General features: G+C 42.9%; 2 protein-coding genes across 2 annotated transcripts in view; both read left to right on the plus strand.

Moving 5' to 3' along the window:
• The window catches only part of LOC133547175 (oocyte zinc finger protein XlCOF8.4-like), a 119,030-nt gene that overhangs the window by 93,981 nt on the left and 3,585 nt on the right, over positions 1-21,464 (plus strand). The gene's annotated exons all lie outside the window — the stretch shown is intronic.
• Positions 12,024-21,464, plus strand: part of LOC133547177 (zinc finger protein 239-like) — a 44,622-nt gene continuing 35,181 nt past the window's right edge. The window contains exon 1 of the mRNA XM_061892998.1: positions 12,024-12,286. The gene's annotated coding sequence lies outside the window, so the exon portion shown is untranslated. The remainder of the gene's footprint in view (positions 12,287-21,464) is intronic.

The following is a 21,464-nucleotide window of genomic DNA, read 5'->3' on the forward strand; positions in this document are numbered from 1 at the left end:
TGCGGATTTTTGGTTGATATCAGTACTTCAGTCATCAACAATTGCATCAACAGAGAAATGTGGACATTGAAACAGTGTAGGTCTTACAGTAGGATATGTACAGCCAGCAGAGAACATAGTGAGTTCAGATAGCATAAAAACAAGTATATACATTAGAAGAACATTTGATTATTTACATTAGGTTATTTATAATCCGGGGAGATGGGATGTGAATGGAGGAGGGTATTAGTAAAGGGTTGAAGTTGCCTGGAGGTGTTGTTTTAGAGCGGTTTTGAAGGAATATAGAGATGCACTTACTTTTACACCTGTTGGGAGTGCATTCCACATTGATGTGGCATAGAAAGAGAATGAGTTAAGACCTTTGTTAGATCGGAATCTGGGTTTAACGTGGTTTGTGGATCTCCCCCTGGTGTTGTGGTTATGGCGGTCAGGAAGTAGTTGGACATGTACTTCGGTATCAGGGAGGTGTCGCGGATTTTATAGACTAGGCTCAGTGCAAGTTGTTTTACTCTGGCCTCCACCCTGAGCCAGCCCACTTTGGAGAAGTGGTTTGGAGTGAGGTGTGATCTGGGGTGGAGGTCTAAAAGTGACCGGACTAGCTTGTTCTGGGATGTCCGGAGTCTAGATTTGAGAGTTTTGGAGGTGCTGGAGTACCAGAAGGTGCAAGCGTAATCAAAAAAGGGTTGAATGAGAGTTCCCGCTAGAATCTTCAAGGTGCTTTTGTTGACCAGAGAGGACATTCTGTAGAGGAATCTCGTTCTTTGGTTGACCTTTTTGATGACCTTGGTTGCCATTTTATCACAGGAATGATTAGCTTCTAGAATGGAACCTAGGTAGGTGATCTCATCTTTCCTGGTGATAACGATGTCACCCACTTTTGTTGCCATGTGTTGTTCTTTGTGGTTACCCTTAGGAAGAACTATGTCGAGCTGCATGAATAAGTTGGCTTTAATTAAGTCTTCAGCAGGACAGCAATTGTACGTACGCACTAGAGATGCGCGGTTTGCGGTCACAACCGCGGAGTCCGCGGATAAACCGCGGGTCGGGCGGGTGACATGACGAAAAAGTAGATTTTAAATAGATTCGGGCGGGTGGCGATTGAACCAATTCGGAAATATATATTGGAATAATCCCAGGAATGTAGGCTCAAAAAACTTCTTGGTTTGTCTTGTCTTTATTGCACAAGATGTAATACAACCACACAACAGCTCTCATGTCTCTAACGCTTTTCCCTGGACAACGCGAACTCTCACTTCCTGTCGATAACGTCACTTCTCTATCTCTCCCGGAAGTCCCGCCCCCCAGCCAAAGTCATTGTTTAACATCTCGAAGCCAGCCGCTACATTATACATAGTTAAATGTTATGTTGAAGAGGTTCATTTAGCCTACTGACGTGTATTTATAAATGGTTGGTTTATATAGGCTAGTAGGTAAAGTGTTGTACCTGACAACTCTTGATGGTACAATCCATACATCACGTCACAGACAACGTCACGCTAACATCACGTGACACCTCTGATGAAGGCTGCAGAAGCAACGTAGCCCAAACTTGTCAGCTACAACACTTTACCTTACTAGCCTATAGAAATCAACCATTTATAAATAGTTAAATGTTGTTACCCACATATGAAAAACGAGCAGCACTCTTTGAAACAGTATGTGGGCATACTTTTATTTTGAAGTGTCTCGTTTGGTCTGTCGACGGATGTAAGGAAGCTACTTCCGGGTGTGGCCAACGAGGTATTTGTCATTTGTTGGTTTTTTACTTAGTAAAATGTTTGATCCACATGCTGTGCATGTTATTATTTTTACGTTTGTAACCTGCTTTATTTATTACAGTTTTCACGGTGAATTTGAAGGGAAAGTAAGCCTTTTAATAAATCAGTTCAAGATAGCCATTGTGTCTGTGCTATTTGGAGGGAGTTACACTTTCTAACCTCACTAATGCCTTGCATCGTCTATATTAGATATATAACAACGGGCGGGTGGGTGTGGCTTTGATGAAATGTTGGTTCGGGTGGATTGCGGGTGGATGACGACTTTAGTGATGTGGTTGCGGGTGATATAATTGCCTATCCGCGCATCTCTAGTACGCACTGCATGAGAGGGTGGTAGTATCTGACTCCTCGATGTGCACACCCTGGTGGTGTGTTCTAGAATTACAACAAAAAAACAGTCATTTTACCAAATCATCTACATCCTTCCCTTTTAGTTCAGCGTCCTTAAAAAAAACAAAAGAAGATAAGTGAAATGAATATCCACATGCCCCTAAAACTGACCAACACGCCGGATTGTAGTCAGCTGGAGGCGTGTCTTAATGAAATTAAACAATGGATGTCCGCTAACTTTTTGCAACTCAACGCCAAAAAAACGGAAATGCTGATTATCGGTCCTGCTAGACACCGACCTCTTTTTAATAATACAACTTTAACATTTGACAACCAAACAATTAAACAAGGCGACTCTGTAAAGAATCTGGGTGTTATCTTCGACCCAACTCTCTCCTTTGAGCCACACATTAAAAGCGTTACTAAAACGGCCTTCTTTCATGTCCGTAATATCGCTAAAATTCACTCCATTCTGTCCACTAAAGACGCTGAGATCATTATCCATGCGTTTGTTACGTCTCGCCTCGACTACTGTAACGTATTATTTTCGGGTCTCCCCATGTCTAGCATTAAAAGATTACAGTTGGTACAAAATGCGGCTGCTAGACTTTTGACAAGAACAAGAAAGTTTGATCACATTACGCCTGTACTGTATATACCTTTATATACATATATACATACATATATACCTATACTGGCTCACCTGCACTGGCTTCCTGTGCACTTAAGATGTGACTTTAAGGTTTTACTACTTACGTATAAAATACTACACGGTTTAGCTCCATCCTATCTTGCCGATTGTATTGTACCGTATGTCCCGGCAAGAAATCTGCGTTAGAAAGACTCCGGCTTATTAGTGATTCCCAAAGCTCAAAAAAAGTCTGCGGGCTATAGAGCGTTTTCATTTCGGGCTCCAGTACTCTGGAATGCCCTCCCGGTAACAGTTTGAGATGCCACCTCAGTAGAAGCATTTAAGTCTCACCTTAAAACTCATTTGTATACTCTAGCCTTTAAAGACTCCCTTTTTAGACCAGTTGATCCGCCGTTTATTTTCTTTTTCTCCTATATCCCACTTTCCCTTGTGGAGGGGGTCCGGTCCGATCCGGTGGCCATGGATGACGTACTGGCTCTCCAGACCCAGGATGAACCGCTCATCCAGAGTCGGGACCCAGGATGGACCGCCCGCCTGTGTTTCGGCTTGGGACATCCCTGCGCTGCTGATCCGCCTCCGCTTGGGATGGTTTCCTGCTGTGAACGGGACTCTTGCTGCTGTGTTGGATCCGCTCTGGACAGGACTCTCACGGCTGTGTTGGATCCATTATGGATTGAACTTTCACAGTATCATGTTAGACCCGCTCGACATCCATTGCTTTCCTCCTCTCCAAGGTTCTCATAGTCATCATTGTCACCGACGTCCCACTGGGTGTGAGTTTTCCTTGCCCTTATGTGGGCCTACCGAGGATGTCGTAGTGGTTTGTGTTGTGGTTTGTGCAGCCCTTTGAGACACTAGTGATTTAGGGCTATATAAGTAAACATTGATTTATTGATTGATATGTAACTGAGATCAAATCTCTTAACTGTGTAGGGTGAGTACAAACAATTCACCATCTCTATGGAATATCTAAACAAATCATAAAACAGCTAGAAAAATACTATCTCAAAATAAATCACAGGTGCATTTTTCTTTTCTTACTGCACATACTTTGGATTGGGTCTGCAAACTCGTCCTGCACGTGTTTTGTAAGCTGTGTCAGTCCGCGTCGTGAATCTGGGTCGAATTGGTGATGTACTTTCCGTTTGCCTAATCACTGTCTTTTCTCTCAGTGGTGTGGGGGGGACCAAGTCCACCATGGTATGTCTACCATCCTGAGAGTCTGCTTCGCCGTTCTGGAACGGTGTTGGTGGTTGTTCTTGAACCGGGACGATGTGGCGACGATTCCTCCTGTATCTTCTCCCATCGGACTGGATGATGTAGGAACGTGGCTCTTCGCACGACTTTTCCACTATTCCAAGTCGGTCATGTCCAGCAGGAGTCTGCATACGGATCACTTGCCCTTCTGCCAAGGGAGTCAGTGGGCGACTTGACTTGTCGTAGTGACATTTCACTGTAGTTCTCTTGTCGACTAGTCGAGCGTGTACTTGTGTTGAGTCTTTTTCTGTTGGATGTAGTAGTCTGGTACACACTGGGATAGCTGCACGCGTTAGTCTTGATATTAAACGTTCGGCAGGGGAACCAAGGTCTGCATCTCGGGGAATGTTTCTGAGGTTCAGGAGGTTTAGGAAGACATCAGTTTTGTCCCGGTGGGATTTCTCCATCAGTTGCTTGGCACTCCTGACAACTCTTTCCGCAAGTCCATTCGACTTGGGAAACTCTGGGCTACTGGTGGTGTGGATGAAGTCCCGCTCCTCAGCAAATTTCCTGAATTGCTCACACTTGTACTGTCTTACATTATCAGATAGCAGTGTGTGTGGTGTACCGTGCAATGAAAAATGTTATTTTCATTTTGGAAATTACAGCTGTCACTGTGATGTTTTGTAGAAGGTCAATTTCAAACCATCCAGAATAGGAATCCACTATCACCTGGTAGTGTTGTCCACGCCATTCAAAAATGTTTGTAGCAACTGTGACCACGGAAGGTCTGGAACTGGATGGAGATGAAGTGGTTCTTTTTGCTGATGTGGTTTTGTGCTGCTGCACACTGTGCAAAAAAGTAGTTCTTTAGTGATGTCTCGTGACATTGATGGCCAAAAGATGATGCCTCTTGCTCTGCATTTGGTTGCTTCAATGCCTGGGTGACCTTTGTGTACAATCTTGATGTACTCTTTTTGTAGTGACGTTGGAATGACTGCTTTCTGCCCTTTCATGACAATTCCATCTTCCACAGTGAGTTCGTCTCTGTAGGGGAAGAACACTTCAATGGCAGGCTGCAGCTGAGTCTTTCTGGCAAGCCATCTACGCTGTATAACTGTACTGAGTCTGCATTACTTCAACCTCCTCCATGTGCTTCTTGAGCTCTTCCAGGCGGGCTGTAGAAATGTAGCTCACAGACATGATGTCGAAAGAACTACTGTCAGATGGGCTCTCACTGTCTGTTGCATTAGGGGCTCTTGAAAGAGTGTCAGCCAAGTACATGTGCTTTCCTTTTTTGTAGATTAGGCTTATGTCATAGCTTTGCAAGCGTAGCAGCATCCGCTGAAGACGGGCCGGGGCATTGTGAATTGGTTTCTTCAAGATAGTCCCCAACGGTTGGTGGTCAGTTTCTACTATGGTGGCTTTGGCATACACATAGTCTCTGAACTTGGTGCATGCAAACACAACAGCTAGTAGCTCCTTCTCAATTTGAGGGTATTGACTTTCTGTTTCTGTAAGGGTGCGGGATGCAAAGGCTACTGGCCTTCCATTTTACATGAGGCAGCTCCTAGTCCAAAGCATGACGCCTCACAGGTCAGCGTGACTGGCTCTTTGACATCTTAGTAGGCCAATACTGGTGGAAAGGAGAGACATGCTTTCAGGCGGTCGAAAGCATCTTGGTGTTGCTGGAACCAGCACCATGCGGTCTCTTTGTGAGTCAGCTTCCTCAGTGGCGTTGCGATGTCACTGAGGTTTGGAATGTGCTTGCCAAGATAGTTAACCATTCCCAGGAAACGTAGAAGTGAAGTGACATCTGTGGGGACTGGCATGTCTGTGATAGCAGCAGTTTTGGAGGGGTCAGCTTTCAAACCTTTACTTGTGAAGATATGACCAACGTAGCATACTTGGTCAAGTCGAAATTTGCATTTCTGCGGGTTGAGTTTGAGGTTTATTTCCTTCACACGTTCTAGCACCTTTTTTAGGTTGGCGTCATGCTCCGCCACATCACGGCCTCCGATTATGATGTCATCGACAATGACTGAGCATGGATATCCAGCAAAAAACTGATCCATTGTGCGCTGGAATACTTCGCTTGCTGAGTTAATGCGAAGGAATCTGTAACGTCCAAAAGGAGTACTGAATGTTGTCTTCATTGAGGACTTCTTGTCCAGGCGGATCTGCCAGAATGAATTTTTTGCATCTAGCACTGAAAACATTTGTGCTGCTACCTCCTCCACACTTCTCATGGGGTGGTGGGGCCGTTTTAGTGCTTCATTTAAAGGCCTACTGAAAGCCACTACTACCCACCACGCAGTCTGATAGTTTATATATCAATGATGAAATATTAACATTGCAACACATGCCAATACGGCCTTTTTAGTTTACTAAATTGCAATTCAAAATTTCCCGGGAGTTTCGTCTTCGAAACGTTGTGTAATGATGACGTGTACGCAAGACGTCACAGGTTTTTAGGAAGTATGAGCGCTGCACACACACACAGCTAAAAGTCGTCTACTTTAACGGCATAATTATACAGTTTTTTTGGACATCTGTGTTGCTGAATCTTTTGCAATTTGTTCGATTAATATTGGAGAAGTCACAGTAGAAAGATGGAGTTGGGAAGCTTTAGCTTTTAGCCACACAAACACACAGTGATTCCTTGTTTAAAAATCCTGGAGGTGAAACTTTCCTATGGATCAGAGTGCGGTCAAGAGAACATGGATCCCGACCACACGTCAACCAGCAGGTTTCGGTGAGAAAATTGTGGTTAAAAAGTCAGTTCTTACCGGAGAAAAGCTGAGCTTGAGCCATCCATAGCTGCCGTCGACTCCCCTGAGACACTGCGCGTCAAGACAGTCATGGAGACACCCTTCCGACTATCAGGTACTATTTAACTCACTAAAACACTAGCAACACAATAGAAAGATAAGGGATTTCCTAGAATTAACCTAGTAAATATGTCAAAAATCTTCGGAATCCGTCCCAATGCAATCAGGTTTTTTTTTTAAAACTTTTTTTAAATTATTTTTTTCTAGTCCGTCGCTAATAATATCCCCAAACACGAATCTTTTATCCTCGCTCAAATTAATGGGAAAATTGTTGTTTTCTCGGTCCGGATAGCACTTTTTGTTGGAGGCTCCCATTAAAAACAATGTGAAGATGTGAGGAGCCATCAAACATGTGACGTCATCGTCTGCGACTTCCGGCATTTCTCTTAGCACCGAAAGTTGCGAAATTTATCGTGGATGATCACTACTAAATCCTTTCAGCAAATATATGGCAATATCGCGAAATGATCAAGTATGACACATAGATTGGACCTGCTATCCCCGTTTAAATAAGAAAATCTCATTTCAGTAGGCCTTTAAATCTTTGGGGTTGATGCACAATCTGATTTCTGATTTGACTTTTATGTGCCCAGCGACCATGGATGACACCCAAGCTGTTGGTTCGGTGACTGAAGTAATAACGTCTATGCTTTCCATGGATTTAAGTTCAGCTTTCACACAGTCTTGCATCGCTACTGGGATGCGGTGGGCCGGCCTAACAACTGGCGGCACATTGGGGTCCACTGTCATTGTGTAAACAACTGGTAGTTCTCCGAGCTCTTCACTGAAAATATCTTGGTATTGTGTGAGGATCCGTGCGCTGAACTCTCCAGTGTTCTCTGTGGTGACATGGTGCACATCGGGACTCAACTCCACTAGCCCCGTACGCAGGCATGCACGGAAGCCCAACAGTGATGTCACATTCTATCCACTGTGAAAAATGGCAGTAAGTGGCGCTGTCCCTTTAAAAAGCATGTCAGCGTAGTTTCACCTTGTGTCTCGATTTTGGCTCCTCCGTAAGCCACCAAATTTGTACTTCTGTGTTGTTTGGCGAGTTTCACGCCGCTGTTTACTCTATTGAAAGTCTTCAGTGACATTACATTGCATTTAGCACCTGTATCCACTTTCATTTCGGTTGGCATGTCGTTTATGCACACTGTGACAAATCCTTCATCTTGGTCTCTTTGTTGTGGATTTACAGAGTCAATGCAATTTTCTATTTCCAAGCCATCCACGTAGAATGTGTCATTTTCACTTTGGCTGTGTTGATCCACTGTCACATCATGCACAGACTGTCCATAGCACTTGTTTGTGGTAAACTTGGACTGACTCTGTGGCTTTGACTTGCAGCATTTTTTGTACAGATTTTGTTTCTTGCAGCTGTTTTCATGTTGTAATTCTCGAACACACCACCAGGGTGTGCACATCGAGGAGTCAGTTACTACCACCCTCTCATGCAGTGCGTATGTACAATTACTGTCCTGCTGAAGTCTTAATTAAAGCCAACTTATTCATGCAGCTCGGCACAGTTCTTCCTACGGGTAACCACAAACAACAACAAAACAGTCATTTCACCAAATGATCTACATTGTCCATTTTAAATTTTCAAAACAAAGACATACAACTTATTTTCATAAAAATATTCAAATATTTAACAATGTATTGAAACAACAGTAGCATAAGGAAAGAAAAAAAGAAACAAAATAAATATTACACTTATGATATTATTTTTGTTTTTGATGATCATTTGTTTTCATAATGTATTTTAGAATGTAGGAGGTTTTCATGTCCTCTTTAAATTTCAATTGGCATTACATATATTATATCTATACATGTATATCTGGCAGCACGGTGGAAGAGGGGTTAGTGCGTCTGTGTCACAATACGAAAGTCCTGAGTAGTCAGGGTTCAATCCCGGGCTCGGGATTTTTCTGTGTGGAGTTTGCATGTTCTCCCCGTGAATGCGTGGGTTCCCTACGGGTACTCCGGCTTCCTCCCACTTCCAAAGACATGCACCTGGGGATAGGTTGATTGGCAACACTAAAATTGGCCCTAGTGTGTGAATATGAGTGTGAATGTTGTCTGTCTATCTGTGTTGGCCCTGCGATGAGGTGGCGACTTGTCCAGGGTGTACCCCGCCTTCCGCCCGATTGTAGCTGAGATAGGCGCCAGCGCCCCCCGCGACCCCGAAAGGGAATAAGCGGTAGAAAATGGATGGATGGATGGATGGAGTTTGCATGTCCTCCCCGTGAATGTGTGGGTTCCCTCCAGGTACTCCGGCTTCCGCCCACTTCAGAAGACATGCACCTGGGGATAGGCCCCTCCCACCTCCAAAGACATGCACCTGGCGACAGGTTGATTGGCAACACTAAATTGGCCCTAGTGTGTGTGTGAGTGTGAGTGTGAATGTTGTCTGTCCATCTGTGTTGGTCCTGCGATAAGGTGGGGACTTGTCCAGGGTGTACGCCGCCTTCCGCCCAATTGTAGCTGAGATAGGCACCAGCACCCCCCCTCCCAGCCCCACCCCCCGCGACCCCAAAAGGGAATAAGCGGTAGAAAATGGAAAGAGAGATAGATCTATCTATCTATCTATCGATCGATCGATAGATGGATATAATATATATAATGCCACCCTCGGGCAGGCGGTATAGGGTGCTAAAAGCTGGCAAAAATTCACTAAAAATCAGCTTTTACCCAAGAGCCATAGTAGCACAATATGTCCTTCATGTCCTCATGTGTCATGTTTTTAATTTCTTTCAATTTTTTCGGACTGTAATAAGCAATAATGTTATATGCATGTGTGTATATATATTCATATGCATGCATGTATGCATCTGTGTGGATATATATACATATATAGATACATCTCTTATTCCTATCTTTTTATTTTTATTTTACTATTTATATTACCATATTGTACATGCACCTTAGGGGATCTGCTCCAATTTCGTTGTTCTTTGAACCTGTTCACTGCAATAATGACAATAAAACTCTATTCTATTCTATTCTATTCAAAGGAAATTTGAAAAGAACATGAAAACCTCCCACATTCTAAAATACATTATAAAAACGATTAACATCAAAAACGAAAATAATATCATTAATGTAATATTAATTTTGTTTCTTTTTTGTCATTCCTTATGCTACTTTTGTTTGAATATATTTTTAAATATTGACATTTTTTTACGGAAATAAGTTTTATGTCTTTACTATGAAAATTTGAAATGGACAATTTTACTTTTATTTTCATAAGTAAATAGTATATAATAAAATATTTTTACCGGTGGCGGAAAGCTGGTTTTACTTATTTCTCTCGCGAGATTTGGAAAATAGCTGCTTACTTATTTCTCTCGCGAGATCTGACAACACTGCGCGCGAACCAAACACGGCGAGGATAAAGCAAGATGGCGTCTGACGGTGAAGACGTTATTGCATTCGTCACAGTTCAGTGTTCTTAATCTATGCCTCCATGTACACATATATGTCCTTTATTACACTCTAGTAAATAGAGTAAACATCGTTAATAACTGTTTGCATCCGGTTATATTAGTCTGAGCGCACTTTGATGCTTCTCGAGCTAGCTTAGCCTGCTAGTTAGCTTAGCTTGTTAGCTGCTAACAAAGAGAGGCGAAAGTGATCAAAACACATCACTAAGTAAAGATCAAGTGTGAGTGTAAAGTGTTGTGATTGTGTGAAAATGTGCCAAAGAACCATAGCAGAGTACGAGGAGGAACTTTGTCCAACAAAAGAGGAGAAGGAGCGACAACATGAAAAACATCAAGTTGTGTTACACAGAACAGGTTTGTTTACTTCTTACTCTCACATCTTGACTAACTTTATATTTCATTATTAACACTATTCCTAAATAGATTGTCTGTAGGAAGATTAATTGTTATGTGAGGATGATGCACTAATTGTTTTATCCATCCATCCATCCATCCATCCATTTTCTACCGCTTATTCCCTTTTGGGGTCGTGGGGGGCGCAGGCGCCTATCTCAGCTACAATCGGGCGGAAGGCGGGGTACACCCTGGACAAGTTGCCACCTCATCGCAGGGCCAACACAGATAGACAAACAACATTAACACTCACATTCACACACTAGGGCCAATTTAGTGTTGCCAATCAACCTATCCCCAGGTGCATGTCTTTGGAGGTGGGAGGGGCCTATCCCCAGGTGCATGTTTTTGGAAGTGGGAGGAAGCCGGAGTACCCGGAGGGAACCCACGCATTCACGGGGAGAACATGCAAACTCCACACAGAAAGATCCCAAGCCTGGATTTGAACCCAGGACTGCAGGAACTTGGTATTGTGAGGCAGACGCACTAACCCCTCTGCCACCGTGAATTGTTTTATGTTCTTCATAAAAACGAGACAGTGTCAGACACACAATATTTATGAGAGTTTGATGTTTGTAACAATGTGTATCAACAAGTTTACACAAAACTCACACAGTCACCGGGGGAATATTCCAGAGAGCAGGTTAAGTGCAAAGTCCTGAGTATGTAAAGCTCGAGAGTTTTACCTCCAAAAATAAGAGAGGTAAGACAAAGTCAGAGTCAGTTACCATGGTGACTGACGCTGTAAACCTAGCCTGATAGCTGGCAGGTTTGACAAGTTATATATGTGTGTCAAAGCATACTGACCTGTTATTTCCTTCATGTCGGTGCACCCTCCCTGAGATCGGTAGGTTGTGAGTTCGAACCCCAACCCAGTCATACCAAATACTATAAAAATGGGACCATTACTTCTCTGCCTTGCACTCAGCATCAAGGGTTGTAATTGGGGTTTAATCACCATAAAAGTTATTCCCGGGCATGGCCACCGCTGCTGCTCACTACTCCCCTCACCTCCCAGGGTGTGATCAAGGGTGATGGGCTAAATGCAGGGAATAATCTCCCCACACCTAGTGTGTGTGTGACAATCATTGGTACTTTAACTTTCTAATGTGTCTGTGATTGGCAAAAAAACAAAGCCTGCTCTAAAGATAACATTTTGATCTCATACCATCTCAAACCAATTGACTGTTCATTATTAAGTGAAATGTTTTATAGTCGCTTAAATTTGTCTTTAACCAAGCAACACTGTTTTATTCAGTTACTCAACTAATCGGAAAATTTCCAGTAGAACACTTGATTAATAAAATGTTCAATAGCCACAGCCCTATATTTCATGTACAATTTAATATTCAGCATGTAGGAGTTAAAATGCGTTTTGTTTGTGTCCTGTAGACATCCATCAGCTGATTGGACACCAAGAAGAATGTCTCCCTCATCTGCAGGGGGACAGTTTCACTGTAAAGTATCCACAGCCCTCACATTTTAAAGGGGACAAAGATGAGCCACAGCCCTCTTATTTCAAAGAGGAAGAGGAGGGAGAGTGTCTTCTAGGGCAGGAGGAGGCTGATGTCAGCAAGTTTCCACTGACTGTTGTCTCTGTGAAGACTGAAGAGCATGAAGACAAACCACCTGAGTCCTCACAGCTTCATCACAGTCCAAGTAAGCACAACATCCACATATCATCTAATACAATGTTTGTGACACATGTTCATCCGGGGGCCACATTTAGGATTAAAGATGAAGATAAACATACTCATCAATCATCAACAGTGTAATTGCTGGGGTGTAACCATGTGACCTAGAGGCCGTCCTCCTTACCTCACGTGGTCAAATGAAGGCAAACATTCAATATGGCTACTGTTTATTTACCTTTGGCAGCACATATGTCAGCATATTTCAAAGGTTTAGTGGTGAAGATAAGAGATGTACACCAAGTACCATTTTTTTAGTACTGGTTCCTAATTATGTTGTCCATGAGGACCGTGAAGATTCTGGACTAACGGCACAACTATTTGTATTTTTAATTCCAGCTGACTGAGGTAACTATGACACGTTGTCACATTGAGTTCAGCTGCCGCTGCTACACATTACAATCAGCTTTGAATGATGACAAATAAGGAAGCAACCAAAGTTTGATGTGTGTGTTATTGAGAAGAAGATGACATAACTGCATTTCACCTTGCACTGCACACATAGTTGACTTCTTTAAATTTTCCTGAAGGAACTCTCCTGAAGGAATCAATGAAGTACTATCTATCCATCTATTTAAGACTTCAAATAAACAGCTGCTGATAAAAGACTTCCCTGCTTTAAAATGTTACAGAACATCATGTTGGAGGTGTTCAAACTCTTGTGCTAATAGAAATGCTATTTAAAATGCCTTTTTTCCGGGTTTTTATTTCCACAAATGACATGTAGTACCGACAAGAGTACTGATAAATACTGGTATCGATAAGGAATATTTATTAGGGTATCATATCCATGAATCTATAAATTTACATCCCTACTGAAAATACAAGCCAGATATCTTAAAAAAATAAAATCATTTTTTATTTGGATTTAGTTACTACTCCGGTGTCCAGCAATGTCTCAACACCGTTGAGAGATGAATTAATGTAGTTTATTTTTACTAATTAGCTATGTTTTGTTGATGTTAAACATCAGAATCAGACACATTTTTATTAACCCCCGAGGGGAAATTAAAATGTTCAGCAGAATCCCATTCAAGGTCAGACAAAGATTCCAGGGAGACAGAACAGGATCGCTGACGGGTCTGCCAACTTGCGGCGCCCCTTGCAAAAAAGGTGAGATACATACAGGTAAAAAAGTGGGGGCAATGAGAGAAAAAAAAAAAAATCGGTCCAAGCCTGGGCCCCTGGAGAGGGGGTCCAGGCTGAGGCCAAGGGAAGAAAACAACTCATTGCCATAGCACACATTCCTCTTTTATGTGTGTAAGAGGGAAACATCAAAGAGGACAAAGGACATTAAAAGAGCAGAGCTGATGCAACCAGACACTTCTACATACATACATGAATAAAAAGTAAAAGAAACATATACACTGTGGTGGCTTTTGCGGTGTCCCACGCCATCGTCTGCTGGGGTGAAGGGAGCTTGGCCAGAGACGGGAGCAGACCCAACAAAGCAACCAAGAGAGCCGACTCCACTCTCGGCCGCCAAACCAAGTCTCGGCCAGTGTCCAGTCCGCATGGATGAGTGAGGATATGTCCAAAGAGACCGAGGTGTCCGATACCTGCTCATTCAGCCAAGACACTGTGAAGCTTTTCCGTCCCGGCGCTCAGTGCTAGCTCCGCAGTCCTGTCTCTTCATCTGCATCTCCTCCAGTCTCTCCAAACGGACTCTGGTGTGGCAGAAACCCAGCAGCTGGTCTCCATGGCCAAAAGGCTCTCGGGAGGCAGATCCAGAAGTTCACAAAAAAGCACCGCAGAAGTCACGAAAGTGCCACCCCTTGTCACACAGTCCCAAAAGGTCCGGACCAAAAGGCAAAAAAAACAAAAATAATAATACACATATATATATATATATATATATATATATATATAAACATGAAAAGAAGAGGGAAACACAAAAGGATGACACAAGAGCACAGAGCTCCTGCCAACAGCAGCCACTACAGGGTCGCCATCTTGGGGGAAAAAAAAAAAAATTGCAGCATACCAGCTACAACAACACACAAATCATAAAAGTTTCCTAAAGGAAAATGTTCATATTTAAATAAGTAGAGTAAATAAATCATAAACAGGATTTTACAGTTTAAATGCAAATGTTGATGCTCCTCTTAGACACTGTTCTTTGTTCTCTTTCGGGTGTACAAGCAGCTGTCTTGTTTGTATGTAAGTGTTTTACTGCTGTGTTTATTTTTTTCATGAGTTTTTGTATTGCTTCGCTGATGTACCGTATGGTTTTGACATCTTGAAAGTCAACGTGGGGACTGATGAGATCCTCAGAGACAGAACAGCGGCAAACAGCTTCCCGCCAAGAAAAAGAAGAGGGCCAAGAAAAAAGTGTCGGCCGACAAGTCCGCCGCCAAGGGCAAGAAGAGCGACGCCCAAGCAGGACGCTCCTCGTCCAGCCCCAAGAAGTCCAGAGCGGGGAGCAAGTCCAAGGCCATCGTCATGGACTCCAGCACAGACGACGAGAAGCATGACGAGGAAGAGAAGTTGACGGCGAGGGACAAGTGGTCGGAAAAAGAGGAAGAGTCGTTGGAAAAAGAGTTGAAAACTTACCTGCAGGACTAAGTGTGCACTTGGATCTTCAATCCGCCAAACTCTTCCCACATGGGAGGAGTGTGGGAAAGACTAATTGGCATCACGCGCCGTATCCTGGATGCATTGCTCCTTAAGGAGGGAGGCTCTCACCTTTCTCATGAGGTGCTCACCACTCTCATGGCTGAGGTCATGGCAATTATAAACGCAAGACCTCTCATTCCAGTTTCAACTAAACCAGAGATGCCAGCAATACTAACACCTGCAACCTTGCTGACACTGAAGAGAGACGTCATATCTGCACCGCCAGGAGACTTCAACGTGAAAGACATCCACTCACAACAATGGCGGCAAGTCCAATCTCTCTCTGATAGATTCTGGAAGCGATGGAAACAAGAATACCTGTCAACCATACAAACTAGGAGAAGAGACTCGGCTGAACGCCGCTGTGCTACCTCCAGCACGAGCCCCCCCTTCCACAAGCGGATGCCAGACGCTCTCTCTACGGTCTAAAACTACCTCTAGGGGTGAGTGGGGGTAGGAACTGAAAGAGGTAGACAGGGTGGGAGGAAAAGTCACAGGTGGAGGGGTTTCAGAGGGGACTCTGCCACCACCATTGCCCCAATAATCACACATATAATAAACTTCTCAATCAAACAAGGCCAGTTACCCAAGGATTTCAAGATAGCAAGAGTAACCCCCCTTTATAAAAAAAGGAAGCAAATTAGAACCTGGTAACTACCGACCTGTTTCTATGCTCAGTTCCATTTTGAAAGTAATGGAAAAAATAGTTTATGAACAGGTTGATGGATACCTTGCTACTAATAAACTAATGTACAAATTCCAATCCGCCTTCAGAACTAACCACTCCACTGACACATGCCTTCTCTATCTGAGCGAGCACATCAAACATGAGGTGGACGCGGGCAAATACTGCGGCATGGTCATGCTGGACATTCAGAAGGCCTTTGACACCGTTAACCACGCTATACTGTTGGATAAGCTCCGAGCAATCGGATTCGATGAAACCTCATCAAGCTGGATGCAATCTTACTTGGAGGGGAAGAAACAGGTGGTAGAGGTGCCCCTCCCCTCTCAGTAAGCTGTGGAGTCCCCCAAGGCAGTATACTAGGACCTTTACTGTTCCTAATATACGTAAATGACATGCCATCAGCATGCCACTGTGAATTCTTCCTGTTTGTGGATGACTCGGCCCTGCTGGTATCCGGCAAGGACAAGTCACAGGTGGAACAAATCCTCAGTGCTGAACTACTTAATATTTGCACCTGGCTCTCTGACAACAAGCTATCCATACACTTAGGTAAAACGGAATCCATCCTATATGGGTCCCATATCAACCTTAAAGGGGAACATTATCACCAGACCTATGTAAGCGTCAATATATACCTTGATGTTGCAGAAAAAAGACCATATATTTTTTTAACCGATTTCCGAACTCTAAATGGGTGAATTTTGGCGAATTAAACGCCTCTCTGTTTATCGCTCTCGGAGTGATGACGTCAGAACGTGACGTCATCTAGGTAGAGAACAGCATTTTTCTCCACCACATTACAAACACAAGTCAAATCAGCTCTGTTATTTTCCGTTTTTTCTACTGTTTTCCGGTACCTTGGAGACATCATGCCTCGTCGGTGTGTTGTCGGAGGGTGTAACAACACGATCAGGGAATGATTCTAGTTGATTTATGTAGAATGTGCATCGATTAGCACGGCATGCTAATCGATGCTAACATGCTATTTAGGCTAGCTGTGTATACATATTGCAGCATTACGCCTCATTTGTAGCTATATTTACATCCAGCCTTTCCCTCCACCCACATTTAATGTCAAAAAAACACATCCCAATCGACGGATTTAAGTTGCTCCAGTGTCAAGAAATGCGAAAGTCCCTCGTTTGGTTTTTACCGGCGATGCTACGACAGAGATGGCAAGAATGTGTGGATATCATGCGACACTCAAAGCAGATGCATTCCCAACGATAAAGTCAACGAAATCACAAAGGTGAGTTTTGTTGATGTTGTTGACTTATGTGCTAATCAAACATATGCTAACATGCTATTTAGGCTAGCTGTATGTACATTTGAAACCATATTTACATCCAGCGTTTCCTTCCACCCACATTTAATGCAAAACAAACACTTACCAATCGACGGATTTAAGTTGCTCCAGTGTCACAAGATGCGAAAGTCCTGATCGTTTGGTCCGCACATTTTACCGGCGATGCTAACGCAGACATGGCCGAATAGCGTCAATAGCTATTCGCTCAATAGCTGCAGTTTCTTCTTCAATTTCATTTACGCTATCTGCCTCCATACTCCTACCATCCATTTTAATACATGCATAATCTGTTTAATCGCTAAAGCCGCTGAAATCCGAGGCTGAATCCGGGCTAATGTCGCTATATCTTGCTATGGTAACCGCCATGTTGTTTGTATTGGCATCGCTATCTGACGTCACAGGAAAATGAACAGTGGCTTCGCACATAACGAAAATCAATCACGTTAAAGCTTTTTTTTAGGTATATTCCGGGACGGGTAAAATTCTGAAAAAAACTTCGAAAAATAAAATAAGCCACTGGGAACTGAATTTTAGTGGTTTTAACCCTTTTTAAATTGTGATAATGTTCCCCTTTAAGAAAGTCATTGATTTCACTATAAAAGTGGGTGACATTGTTATCACCTGGAAAGATGAGATCACCTACCTACGTTCCATTCTAGAAGCTAATCTTTCCTGCGATAAAATGGCAACCAAGGTAATCAAAAAGGTCAACCAAAGAACGAGATTCCTCTACAGAATCTCCTCTCTGGTCAACAAAAGCACCCTGAAGATTCTAGCGGGAACTCTCATTCAACCCTTTTTCGATTACGCTTGCTCCTCCTGGTACCTTAGCACCTCCAAAACCCTTAAATCTAGACTCCAAACATCCCAGAATAAGCTAGTCCGGTTACTTTTAGACCTCCACGCCAGATCACACCTCACTCCAACCCACTTCTCCAAAGTGGGCTGGCTCAGGGTGGAGGACAGAGTAAAACAACTTGCACTGAGCCTAGTCTATAAAATCCGCTACACCTCCCTGATACCGAAGTACATGTCCAACTACTTCCTGACCACCATAACCACAACACCAGGGGGAGCTCCACAAACCACGTTAAACCCAGATTCCGATCTAACAAAGGTCTTAACCCATTATCCTTCTATGCCACATAAATGTGGAATGCACTCCCAACAGGTATAAAAGTAAATGCATCTCTATCCTCCTTCAAAACCGCTCTAAAACAACACCTCCAGGCAACTTCAACCCTTTACTAATACCCTCCTCCATTTACATCCCATCTCCCCGGATTATAAATAACCTAATGTAAATAATCAAATGTACTTCTAATGTATATACTTGTTCTTATGCTATGTGAACTCACTATGTTCTCTGCTGGCTGTACATATCCTACTGTAAGACCTACACTGTTTCAATGTCCACATTTCTCTGTTGATGCAATTGTTGATGACTGAAGTACTGATATCAACCAAAGCTCCTCATCCCACCCCCCGGATTGTAAATAATGTAAATAATTCAATGTATATACTATGATGATTAACCTGTGTGATGACTGTATTATGCTGATAGTATATATTTGTACCATGAATTGATTAACGTGGACCCCGACTTAAACAAGTTGAAAAACTTATTGGGGTGTTACCATTTAGTGGTCAATTGTACGGAATATGTACTGAACTGTGCAATCTACTAATAAAAGTATCAATCAATCAAATTCAGAAAATAAAGACTTATACTGTGATTGAAAACAAATGTCTTTAAGGAGTGTAAGATTGTCATTTATGTCCCCTGTGGACGACTGAGGGAGTGCCTGCTCTAAAAAAAATTCTTAATCCCCACTATGTTCTGGGGACGTAAGAGGGCTGACGTCACGGGTGCAGTACCCGTGACTACCAGACCAGCCGGAGGAGTCAATAGTAGAAAAATCAAAAGGATTACCAGGCGTGTATGGTGAGTCCTGGACAAGTTGAAAGTGGCTGTGTCCGTGAAGGGGTGATGGTGGAGTTAGCGTGTCTCTGTCGCTAGGCGATGCCCTTCGCCGCGGCTTCCGCCTCTGCCGACGCGTGCGAGGGGGTGGGGTGAGACGGGGCGTTGCCGGACCCAGTGGAGTCAAGCGGGACTTGGAGACCTCCAAGCCCCAAGATCATCACATACGGCGCGCCGCGGAATGTCCCAGCCTGCATCGCTTGGGCTAACCTCCACGTTATCCTGTCGAATTCTTCGACTTCCGCTGCGAGAGAAGCTTCATTAGCTCGGACTTTACTGTGACGTCTTGCTGGTATCGTGGTGAAAAGTTATTCTCTCGTGGGTGCAGTGGAGGATGGAACACAGCGTGAGGGTAAGGATAATGATTTATTATACACTACAAAAACAATTTTTGAACAAAAAACACTTGCTCAAGGCACTGAAAACAAAACAAACAGAACTAACGTGGAAGCTAGAACGAACAAAAAGCGCTAGTATATAAACTACGGACAAGCAAACAATATAGCATGGAAGCTAATCGTATAACAAAAAGTATTTTACTACAATCGGGAAATGTGACGTCATCTGTCGCGTGTAGCAAACTAAACTCCGAGAACAAAAGGCAAACAAAGACAGGCATATATAGGGCAGAAATAATCAGAGGCAGCTGCACGTGATCAAAAACAACAAACAGGTGACACTAAATGCGTAACTAGGCAACCGAAACAAACCAGGAAGTACCACCAGAAACTAAAGACGTTAAATACAAAACAGGCTGTGATAACAAAACAGAACAATGACATGGTCCAAGACGTGGACCATGACACCTAAATGGATTCATCTGCTTTGTAACTTTATTAGAACGTCCTGGATTGGTTGTTTGCTGTCTGCCAAGCTGTATAACCTCAACACATATAGTGAGGGCAGAACAACACTCAATAAACGTTTGGGAACTGAGGAAACTAATTGTTGAAGCTTTGAAAGTGGTATTTTTTACCATTATTGCTTGATGTACAGCTTCAGTTGTTCAACAGTCTTGTCGTATTTTACGCTTCATAATGTGCCACACATTTTTGATGGGAGACATGTCTGGACTGCGGGCGGGCCAGGAAAGTACCCGCACTCTTTTACTACGAAGCCACGCTGTTGTAACACGTGGCTTGGCATTGTTTTGCTGAAATAAGCAGAGACGTCCATGTTAACGTAGCTTGGATGACAACATATGTTGCTCCAAAACCTGAATGGACCATTCAGCATTAATGGTGCCTTCACAGATGTGTAAGTTACCCATGCCTTGGGCACAAATACACCCTCATACCATCACACATGCTGGCTTTTGAACTCTGCGCCTAGAACAATCCGGATGATTATTTTCCTCTTTGTTCCGGAGGACACCATATCCACAGTTTCCAAATATAATGTAAAATGTGGACTCGTCAGACCACAGAACACTTTTCCACTTTGCATCAGTCCAACTTAGATGAGCTCGGGCCCAGCCAAGCCGGCGGCGTTCCTGTGTGTTGTTGATAAATGGCTTTCGCTCTGCATAGTAGAGTTTTAACTTGCACTTACAGATGTAGCGACCAACTGTAGTTACTGACAGTGGTTTTATGAAGCGTTCCTGAGCCCGTGTGGTGATATCCTTCACACACTGATGTCGGTTTTTGATGCAGTACCACCTGAGGGATCAAAGGTCTGTGATGTCATTGCTTACGTGCAGTGATTTCTCCAGATTCTCTGAACCTTTTGACGATTTTACGGACCGTAGATGGGAAAATCCCTGAATTCCTTTCAATAGCTCGTTAAGAAATGTTGTTCGACAATTTGCTTACAAATTGGCGACCCTCGCCCCATCCTTGTTAGTGAATTACTTAGCATGTCATGGAAGCTGCTTTTATACCCAATCATGGCACCCACCTGTTCCCAATTAGCCTGCACACCCGTGGGATGTTCCAAATAAGTGTTTGATGAGCATTCCTCAACTTTATCAGTATTTATTACCACCTTTCCCAACTACTTTGTTACGTGTTGCTTGCATCAAATTCTAAAGGTAATGATTATTTGCAAAAAAAAAAAAAAATGTTTATCTGTTTGAACATCAAATATGTTGTCTTTGTAGCATATTCAACTGAATATGGCTTGAAAATAATTTGCAAATCATTGTATTCCGTTTATATTTACATCTAACACAATTTCCCAACTCATATGGAAACAGGGTTTGTAGAATTAGCTTTCATCATCTTAGAGGTGAGAAAACAGTTCAGTATGTCAATATAGCAGCATAAGCTAGTTACTTCTGTGATCAATGCGCCGCTAAAAGTAGGTCCTTAATATTAGCGCTTATAATAACAATATCATTAATACTTGGTTAATATTCAGGTCACAAAATGTAAAATGAGTATTGTTGGCAATTTTTGGATGTTTTTTTGGAGGACTTTGTGGGTCTAACAGAGGAGCTCCCATTGACTCCAATGTTAGCTGATTTTTTGCTCATGATTATTTAATAATTCAAATTCATAATAGTTTGAAACAAATGTCTTACATAAGGATTGTGAATGATAGGTAACATTTTTAAA

This window comes from Nerophis ophidion, unplaced genomic scaffold (assembly GCF_033978795.1).
Source record: "Nerophis ophidion isolate RoL-2023_Sa unplaced genomic scaffold, RoL_Noph_v1.0 HiC_scaffold_77, whole genome shotgun sequence".
Taxonomy (NCBI): Eukaryota; Metazoa; Chordata; class Actinopteri; order Syngnathiformes; family Syngnathidae; genus Nerophis; species Nerophis ophidion.